The following is a 10,909-nucleotide window of genomic DNA, read 5'->3' on the forward strand; positions in this document are numbered from 1 at the left end:
TCCATATTAGCCATTTCATCTGTTTTGTTTTCGCTGAGTCACTGTGCATAAGCAGAGAGGTATAGCAGCTATCTTATAACAGCAGAAGCATGGCCTGTGTCTGTCCGTTGAGTGTCTGCTACGGACGTAGCTCATGTTGATTTTCAGAGGCATTCGTATGAAGCAGGAGCATTTAATTCAACACATGCATATATACCCGGTCCTCTGCTTAGCTCTAAGCGCTCATAGTGTCCCTTTGTGTGTCGCCCTGTTCCTAATGTTTGGGCCCAAACGGCAGACACAACACCCCAAGGCGTAGCTTATTGCTGCAGCCAATGCACGTGAGACCACATGCATTCAGTGTTTATGTTAGCATGCACGGACATCAGTGATGTTATTTACAGCATGTTCTGCGTTTGTCTGTGTACACATCTGCAGTGGTGCTGCATGGAATTATGCGGACATGAATGGATGATGTTGAATTATAGTCTTCTTAGTTCTCTTGCATATTTTATTGACATTCCATGAAAGTCATAAGTCTTGATGAAATTTCCTTCTGCATTATGTTGCTCCGGGGAATTCTACTGCCCACAGAAGGTTTCTTCCATGCATTTCTCCTTCACGTTCTTACAGTATAACAAATCTTGTTTTTTTTATTCATCAGGTTATGTGTAAATAAAACAACAAAATACAATTTCATTGTTTTGTGAAATGTCAAAATATTAAAGAAGAGTTGCTATAGGCTACTATATTTTGGTGAGGTAAGTTGCATTTAGTGTTCTAGGGTTAAGGTCACCCAGGTGAAATATTTTTTGGAGATATTGTTTTGCATCTTCCAAGAACATGTGGGCGGAAGTGGAGGCCCTTGAGGCTGTTGTGCGAGGGGCCCCACACTCTCACAACCCTCCCACGCCCTTCCTTGAGGCAAATCGCTGACTTTGCATTCATGCCGGCATTCAAAATGCATGTCTGAGAGAGATGTACCCGTCGATCCTGTCACGTTACACATGTGTTCTTTGAATTCCTGGAAATACACTCCTGTGCTTTCATGAAAAAGGAAGACAAGTGAAGGGTTGACCTTTGTTTATTTTATTTTATTTCATTTTGTATTATTATTATTTATTTTTCTGAAAGAAATAGTAATTGTCATCAGTGGTCTGAGCATGTGTCACTGCCATGAAACTGGTGGAAATGTCAGTCATCATAGCATCGTTTTGTTCATTCCTGAAAAATGTCTTCTGTTTGTAGATCTGACTGCTGTCTTCTCTTCCCTCTGTGTCCATGATAACCCGCAAATAGCCGATCTAAGCGCACAACGCGTCCAAAATGGGATGTTTTGTGAGCTTGCAGATCGGCTATTTTCGCCGCATGACGCCGGTGTACAACAGAGCACACCCGAGGGTCAGATACGACTTTGCCAGTGTCCATGTGTCCCATGATGTGACATACACACCTTGACATAAGGGATCAGATGGTTGCTGTTGCGTAACAGAGCAACTGTGTGCGTGCGCGCATGTGTGTGTGTGTGTGTGTGTGTGTGTTCATTTCATGTTTGGTCAACATGATACATTTCATTCACATCCGGAGGGCATATACGACAGCAAACTTGAGCAAAGTCTGGAGGCAATGGTCTGGTCTGTACTCTGTGTGTGTGTGTGTGTGTGTGTGTGTGTGTGTGTGTGTGTGTGTGTGTGTGTGTGTGTGTGTGTGTGTGTGCGTGTGTGTGCGTGTGAGAGAGAGGGAGTCTGTGCATGCATGTGTGTGTGCATGCATGGCTTTTCTTTTATGTGCATATGAGTCTTCCATTGGCTGGATACTAAAATGTCACATATTTCATCGCTTATTTTTATTTTGCCAAAACAGTCGTAATGTTTTGTATTTTTCTCATCCTTTTGAGGATAATGACAAGCAGCAGCGATGAAATGTCACTGCGAGGTCTGATAAAAACGTCATGAAAGTACATGAAAGAAAACACATTCTGTTTCAGAGAAACAGTAACGGTAAGTTATGTTTCTCTGGTGCCTTTTTCGTTTTCTCTTTCTCACGGAGCCATAACATTATCTTCAAAGGAAATATGTGTCTTCCATCATTGTAGGTAGGAGGTGCAGGTAAAAAAAAACCTTAACGTGTTTTCCATATGTTGTTGTGCTCCTCTGCTGGGCTGTATGTATTTATGTATATGGATAATATGTGTCGTAATGGGAGAAACTCAATTTAAACCCCTTTTTTTTGGGGCAAATCCCCATTTTGACAACTGTTTCCCCCCTAAAATAGTGAAACTAGCAGATCTACAAGCTCACAATGTGTCGTTTCATCCGAGCTTGCTGATATCGTTATTCATCATATGACCCAAGTATATAGGGGTAATGCATATAAACATACTGTACACACACACACACACACACACACACACACACACACACACACACACACACACACACACACACACACACACACACACACACAGAGAGAGAGAGAGAGAGAGTACAGAGGAGCATCTCATCGTAACAGAAGTAGACATAGGAGCCGGCCAGCCATGGAAGTGAGAGCCAAGATTCTGACAGTGCGAGCATGGAATCCACATTAAAGAACAACAGCGTTGTAGCCGTTCACGTTCTGGAGAAAGCACACGCATGTGTTGCGTAATTCCCCCTGGATGTGCAGGGCTTTGTCGGACACTCTGGAAACCTGCTGGAAGCCTGATTTATATCTCGTTGTAAGGCCAGTGTCACGTGCCGAAAGTTGTGAGCTTGTAGATGCTATAAATGGGAGACGTTTTGACTTGTAGGTAAAAGTCGGAATACCACAGCGAAAATTGCTTACTTTAGTATTGGCAACCAAATATACTTACATTACCCAAAGGAAAAGTTTTAAAGTTCAAAAATAGCTGATCTACAAGCTTGTATATCAGGTCAGTTATTTTTCCATTAGTTGAAGTATTGTAATATAAAGTAACCAGTAACTAAAGCTGTCAAATAAATTACAGTGGGGTCAAATGCTCTAGATTTGCCTCTGGCATGTAATGGAGTAGAAGTATAAAGTATTGAAAAATGGAAATTTAGTAAAAATCCAGTAAAAGTACAAATTGGAGTAAGTGTACTTGAGTAAGTGTACTTAGTTACTGTCCACCACTGTAAATAATAAGCAGAATAAGATGAAAGGACAGAAACTGACAGAGAGATATTCACATGTTGGACTTGTGTGCTCTGCAGTTTCATGGGGAATAGCCTCACTATTGTGCACGCTCTCCGTCTGCCATCTGCACAAATCATATCCCAGTAATGGCTGAAACGGAAAATTGATTAATGCACAAAATGAGCTCTATCAAATCCATGTGTGTAATGTGCATAAGGGCAAAACTGTGGATGTACAGAAGAGGAAATGCACTGCTGTTAGCCCCTAAACGTCATATTATCTGCTCTGTAAATCATCTCAAGGGATCCTGTAAATCGTTGCAATGGCCTGCTCAGACACTGTTAATGGCCCTGAATGAAGACATACAGCCAGGCTTTTATGCAGCCTGTATCGATTGTCTTCTGCACCATGCGTTATGGTGTACACAAGGCTCTTAGACATATGAACTTATAACTCCCCCTTTAGATGTTTGGTCTGCATGGCTATAATGTATACGGCTGTATGGGAATGTCTCATGTCGGGTGCAGTACGTAGTTCAGACAAGTCATTGGTCCGACAAATGACAACCCACCTCATCTCCTAACCTAACCATAACCGCCAGCACGGGAGCAGACGCTAGTCCGACATGCAGATGCATGTCGGACTAATGCCCTGTCTGAAAAGCGTCCACCTCCCGGCCCTCATGTCAGCATCACAGTTTCCTCATGTCCTGCCGACTGCACCCGACAACTGAGCCAGTGCTGGGTAGGCAACCCAGCCCGGCGGAAATATTATGCGTGCGAGCAACCATAGTTTTTGGTTTGTTTTTACTAAATTGTCTGCTAATATAACCATAGCTAGCCATACCGTTACATTTTTTATCAGATACAATGTCTATGACTTTGCATTGTGAAATGAATGAATGAATGAATGAATGAATGAATGAATGAATGAATGAATGAATGAATGCCTTTATTGCAGACTCGGGGTCCATAGAAAAACATACAAAGCACAAAATACAATATACATCCAATAAAAACAGTCCAAATGTACATGTTAGACAGGCATTTGTGACAGTTACAAATAAAGGCTTTTAAGCCAATGTCTTCTAAGGCTAGAGGAGTATCTAGTGCAACTTTTGACAGAGTTATTTATACTGACGTTGATGCTATTCACAGACTCATCCAAGCGACACATGAATCTATGCATTAAGTTCCCGGAAAACTAACATAGTAGCCAATTCATTGAATTCAAAGGACAGCTTTTTTCTGCAATGTCTACATAGCCGCAATGAATAATAAATTGATAGTTAGGATATGGTAACGGCCGGCTATGGCTTCAGCCAATAGGAGAGACTTCCGGGACTGGGGAGTGAGTGACGGATGTTATGTGTATGTGCTGTGTGTAAAATGCGGGTGTGTGTGAACTGTGAACTACAACAGAGAGTTACACAGGGAATGATGATAAGTTGTACTGAATTGGTTATTAATAAATAGAGAACCTCAACTGGGATCGCTACAATATTTATGATTCTGTGATTTTAGAGTGTACTGTTGTAACAGAGAGGTCCGTTACTTGTCATTTGCACATATAGACATTGCAACCTTTATTTATTGAGTGCTTAATTGCATAGCATATGAATACTTTGGTATGCACATTGCACAGCATATCATTTGCAGTTTATTGTTGATTACATTCAACTGAACATTTTGAGTTGTTGATCCTTTCCAACTGAGCTGGCTACTCGGCTAATAGTTGCACCTGTGGAGACAGAATGTTTGGTGGCAAGTGCAATATGTGAAATATATGAGTGCAAAATAGAGACACACGCTCTCTCTCTCGAAATGCTGGTGCAATATGAGTAATGCTAAGTGATGATTGAAAGCTTAACATGTACCAAGTTGGGCTCTGCATGTTTGCCAGTGTAATTTGGCTGGACCAAGTCAGAATGGCAGAGGGGGGTTGTAATGTGTGTTTAGAGTTGCTATTAAGGATATTATTGTCATGTATTATTGTAGTAGAATCATTAGTGGTGTGCTTCAGGGAGTTTTTATATATTTTATGAGAGTTAATGTTATGTATTTGTATTTATTTGTAGGCCTATATGGGTTAATCTATACCCCTTCATAGAAAAGAATACCAGCACTCACGTTATATCCAAAAGGATTATTGGTATTGAATCCAATAGGATTCTTGTTCTTGAATCCAATAGGATTCTTGTTCTTGAATCCAATAGGATTCTTGTTCTTGAATCCAATAGGATTCTTGTTCTTGAATCCAATAGGATTCTTGTTCTTGAATCCAATAGGATTCTTGTTCTTGAATCCAATAGGATTCTTGTTCTTGAATCCAATAGGATTCTTGTGCTTGAATCCAATAGGATTCTTGTTCTTGAATCCAATAGGATTCTTGTTCTTGAATCCAATAGGATTCTTGTGCTTGAATCCAATAGGATTCTTGTGCTTGAATCAAATAGGATTCTTGTTCTTGAATCCAATAGGATTCTTGTTCTTGAATCCAATAGGATTCTTGTTCTTGAATCCAATAGGATTCTTGGATTCTTGTTTGCCTCCGGACGTTTCGGCCCGGAGGCCCCATGCACATGTTGCTTGCTGTGGGGGGAAATAAAAAAAACAAAAGCAAAACAAGAATCCTATATTGGATATAACGTGAGTGCTGGTATTCTTTTCTATGAAATGTGTCTGCCTGAGCCGTGCACCCGTCACTTTATTACTTGGAACTACTCAACGGAGTACTTGCTTATATCCTCCTTTCTTGAATCTACCCCTTGCCATGGTGGAGTCTAAACTACAGTAATTGCTGCAGCCAGCTGAGTATAAAAGGCTGCCAGCAACAAACATTTTCAGTAGTTTTAGGAGAGCCAGACATGTCACCTATGTTGGAGCTCTTTTTTGTGATTGTCTGATGGTGAATAAAGCACTTTTTGGTTGCACTTTACAAGAGCCTCTGTACTGCTTCCAGTCGCACATGGTTCATTCTCACATAGAATAAGGGTCCTATACTATAGTAAATCAGAGCAAGTAGAGAAAGGGGGTTATTAGCGTTAATTCAACTCTGGAATGTGTACAAATCTATTTGGTTCCGAACTGTCTGACTGCAATGTTATGAAGAATGTACTTTAGACTGAGTACAAAAATTGTCAATCTTAGATTTATCGTTTCATTCATTCATTCATTCATTCATTCATTCATTCACTCGTTCACTCGTTCACTATAATCCCTCCTTGCATCCATGCTTCCTCGCTCCCTCTCCTTTACTTTCTTGTACTTACTGCATGTTCCTTCTTTCCTTGTTCACTCCTCATGATAGTTTGCCTGCAGGCGACGTTGCACACACCTGCTCTCTCACGGTGGTGTGTTAATGTAGTCTCTGCAGAGACCACATTGGTATGCAAAGCAGACCGCCTGTCAGCTCAGCACTCTCACACACTTAGTTCTCCTCCCTTAGTTTTCCATTTCAAAATAAGTTAGAATTCATTTGTAGGTATACGTATAGGCCTATAAGGTAAGGCAAGGTGTCACGGGGCAACCCGTGCCCTATATACAAAGACACATGAAACTGTTTCCTATAACATGCAAGGACTGTTGTTTTAAACTTGAATGGTAATCACTGATTGGTTAGTTGTCTCTCCTGCACTGCTGGTGGCATCTCCCTTGATGAGGAAAGGGCCAAGTGCTATGCAGGAGAGGGGTGTTTCTCCTTATTCTTTGAGTAATTGTCATTGAGTGTTCATTCTGTTTTATACTTGTTTAATTGTAACACATTATTTAGAATGTTTAGGTTACTGTTTATTCAAGGTGGTTGGAAGTATTTATTTATTAGTGTAGTATTTGAGAAGAAATGTGCTAATTGAGTCTGTGCCCAGTGGTAGGACCCACTCCTATTTAAAGGAGGCTGCAGGGACAGGCTAGTTAGTTGGATGTGGGCATTGACACAAATAACATCCCTGAGGGAGAGCTACAGGGCCTTGTGTGATCAAGGTGCAGCCTGAAGAGAGCTCTCATCCTGTTTGGGTTTTGTTAAGGAGTGTTGCCCAAGTATTTATTTATCTTTTTGTCCTTTCTTTATTTTGTTGCCTGTAATATAGTTTGCTATTGAGAATTATTGCACTGAACAATTGTATGGACTTTTGGTGGAGGAGTTTGGGGAAAATAAATGCCCTTAACTACCATTCCTGACTGTTCTTGGAGCCTTGGCCGTTCGGGCAACTTCACACAAGGTAAGGCAAATTTCACACAAACACACACACACGCACGCTCACGCACGCACGCACGCACGCACTCACACACACACACACACACACACACACACACACACACACACACACACACACACACACACACACACACACACACACACACACACACACACACACACACACACACAGTTACTGGTAGTTACTGGTTACTTTGCAGGCTTAGACAGAAGAACATACATTAACTGAATGAGGATTCATCCTACTATCCTAAAATGTCTACTGGGGCGACGGTGGCTCAGGGGTAGAGTGGCTGGATGGTAACCGCAAGGTTGCCAGTTTGAACCCGGGCTCCCGCAGAGTTAGTGTTGAAGTGTCCTTGAGCAAGACACTGAACCCCTAATTGCTAATGTGCTGATTGGTGCCTTGAATGGTTTCCGCCACCATCGGTGTGTGAATGTGTGAGTGAATGGGTGAATGTAATGCACAATCTATGTAAAGCGACTTGGATAAAGGCGCTATATAAATGCACCATTTACCATTTACTATAAATGAAGAAACTGTGCGTGCGTGCATGGTTGCGTCTGTCTGTCCTCATCCATTTATCTCCGCAGTGGGTTGTCTGAACTTTCACATAGACATTGATCGTTGACATACTGTCTGCATGCATGGCGAGGAAGCCAATTCTTCATTTGTACAAGCTGTTTATCAGTGGCGGTCCCTGCTGAAATGAACTATAGGCCTTCTACAATCTAGAAACCGGGACGGTCGCGGAAAGGCCGTGCGCGTGCACGGACAATATTTTCCCCCAGCGATGGGATCCAAGCAAGACGTTAACGTCACCAAGTACCAGCTAGCCCTGGTACTTGAAAGAAAACGCCCAGCAGGGCAAAATTGAAATATGATTGGCTAAGGAACCTGTCAATCTCTATATTGCTCCCATTCATTTCAACAGCAAGGGGATTCACTGGATTTTCTGCAGGCCTCACGGTAGAAATTTTTACCCGGAGACAACACAAGGAAATAATCTCATTGGTAAAAAACAAACAAAAAACAAGCACTGTTGTACCTGCACAGAATGGAAGCAGAGCAGCCAGTCTGAGTGAGAAACAGTGCAGTGGCAGCGAAATAAATACAATATATAATATTTGTTAAAAATAAAAACATATTGTAAAATATATATTTCTGCATCAGGCAAGTGCAGGGCCAGCAGAGAAGGCCTTGCTGGCCCTGATGGCCCACCACTGCTGTTTATTAACAGTTCCGTGAACTCTCACTCAATTAAGAATGCTGGAGACAGAGACTGCAAAAGTCAATAGTTGCCAATTTCTTCACGTTGCTGTTGGCAGCACTTATTTTCCAAAACACTTGAATGAAAACAGTAAATAAAGAAAACACGCTCCCCTCACGTATTGGAAGAACAATATCAGTCACCAGAATGATGAATCTAACATGGTTAAAATGGAGTTTGAAGTTGCAATGGGTTTGCATATAGGAAGAGGCAGGGCAGCTAAAAGTTATATAAAATAACTAAATACTGAATTGAGCAACTTAAAAGCTGTCTGGGGTGTTCATGTAAACCTGAGTAGACAATGAAATGACCAAATATAATATTTGAAAGTGAAATATCCCTTTAAGAAGCATATTATGTGACGTGTCAAACTAGGGGCTTTTCATCATTCTGAATCCCAAGCATTCGTTTAGCCCACTCCTTGGGCTAAAAACGGCATCACAAATGTGTCCAAATGTGATTCCAAATGTGAATCATGAAAACCCCCTCGTTTGACAAGTCACATGCTGCTTAACCCATTCTGACCGGGCACCCATTTTGGTGTTGGCATCATGTTATGCTTTACCTATTGAAAAATAGCAGATCTACAAGCTCATATCGCGCCACCGAGTGGCGCGATACGAGCTTGTAGGTCTGCTATTTTTGAAAAATTCGAAGAACGACTGACATTTTTAGAATCTGATCTCAGGTCAGAATGGGTTGATCAGACCAGAGTGTGTCCAGTGGAAACCTCGTATGAATCTGATCTCAGGTCAGAATGGGTTAAAGCATAATGAAAGTATGTAAGTGTATAGCAGCTTGCGCAAACCTCCTGGGAGATGTGAATGGCATGATGTTGCAGAGCTCATCGGCACATGCAACACCGCCATTCATCCATCCATTCAACAGGTGACAAGCCACCTGCGTTCTACTCTAAGCTTGCCTCGTTCCTGGGCAGCCTCAGGTGACTACGGTACGTATTGTCATTTGTACTTCAACTTAACCCATTCTGACCTGAGATCAGATTCATACGAGGTTTCCACGGGACAGACACTGGTCTGATTAACCCATTCTGACCTGAGATCAGATTCTAAAAATGTCAGTCGTTCTTCGAATTTTTCAAAAATAGCAGACCTACAAGCTCGTATCGCGCCACTCGGTGGCGCGATATGAGCTTGTAGATCTGCTATTTTTCAATAGGTAAAGCATAACATGATGCTAACACCAAAATGGGTGCCCGGTCAGAATGGGTTAAAAACACGGGATCAGCTTAATTCCATCGTCCTTGGTACTTCAAAGCAGGTAAGAATGTGTTCTTTCACGGTTCATCACCCGCTCTGTCATAATGGAAGAATTAGGATCTGCAAAGACTCAGCGTTAGCGTACGCCATGATGGAAGAAAGTAGTTCAGCCTCAACTGCTTCAAAAGTAAGGAAAATTACCTCCACTGAAACCACAATGAACAGCAGACAAACTTTCCTTACCCTGAGCAAAAGAGGCTTATAGAAAATGTGTGTGTGTGTGTGTGTGTGTGTGTGTGTGTGTGTGTGTGTGTGTGTGTGTGTGTGTGTGTGTGTGTGTGTGTGTGTGTGTGTGTGTGTGCGTGTGCGTGTGCGTGCGTGTGTGCGTGATCCCTGTGCACAGATTTCCGTGTATGACATGTGTGTAACTGTATATGTGAATGTTTAATTTGTGTGTAAGCACATTTGTGTGCAAGCATAATATGTTTGCATGCATGTGTGCGAGTTAGTATGCAGTGTACATGTTCAATGTAGTCGATTTGTGTGTGTGTGTGCGTGTGTGTGTGTGTGTGTGTGTGTGCGTGTGTGTGTGTGTGTGTGTGTGTGTGTGTGTGTGTGTGTGTGTGTGTGTGTGTGTGTGTGTGTGTGTGTGTGTGTGCCAGCACGTCTGTGGAGAATTATCTGCTGTTGTGTAACATTGCACAAAGCTTCAGTGTAGCAGTGCAGTTTGCCTCTAGTCTGAACTCTCCTTTAAAACCACTACGTACACATTAAGGAGTAATTAAGATCCTGTTGGCACTTTTTAGTGCGTCTTTCATTCAGCCAAGCATTATTTACAGCATTCTCTGTTACCTTTCCACTTGTTTATGAGTTGCCACCGCAGAAATCAATGTTTAAAAATCAACTTTCTTCCTAGCTAAACGTGCTGCAGAGTCTGCGATGAAAAGCGACTATATGGGAACTTGGGAAGCATGCAGGCAGTGGTGGAAAAAGTACTCAACCCCAGTACTTGAGCCAAAAAACTACTATACTGTAGTTTAGGTGGTCAAATATTACTCAACTACTCAAAGAGTAGCCTATACTGTAGGT

The sequence above is a fragment of the Protomyctophum bolini genome, assembly GCF_963924005.1.
Source record: "Protomyctophum bolini genome assembly, chromosome: 5".
NCBI lineage: Eukaryota > Metazoa > Chordata > Actinopteri > Myctophiformes > Myctophidae > Protomyctophum > Protomyctophum bolini.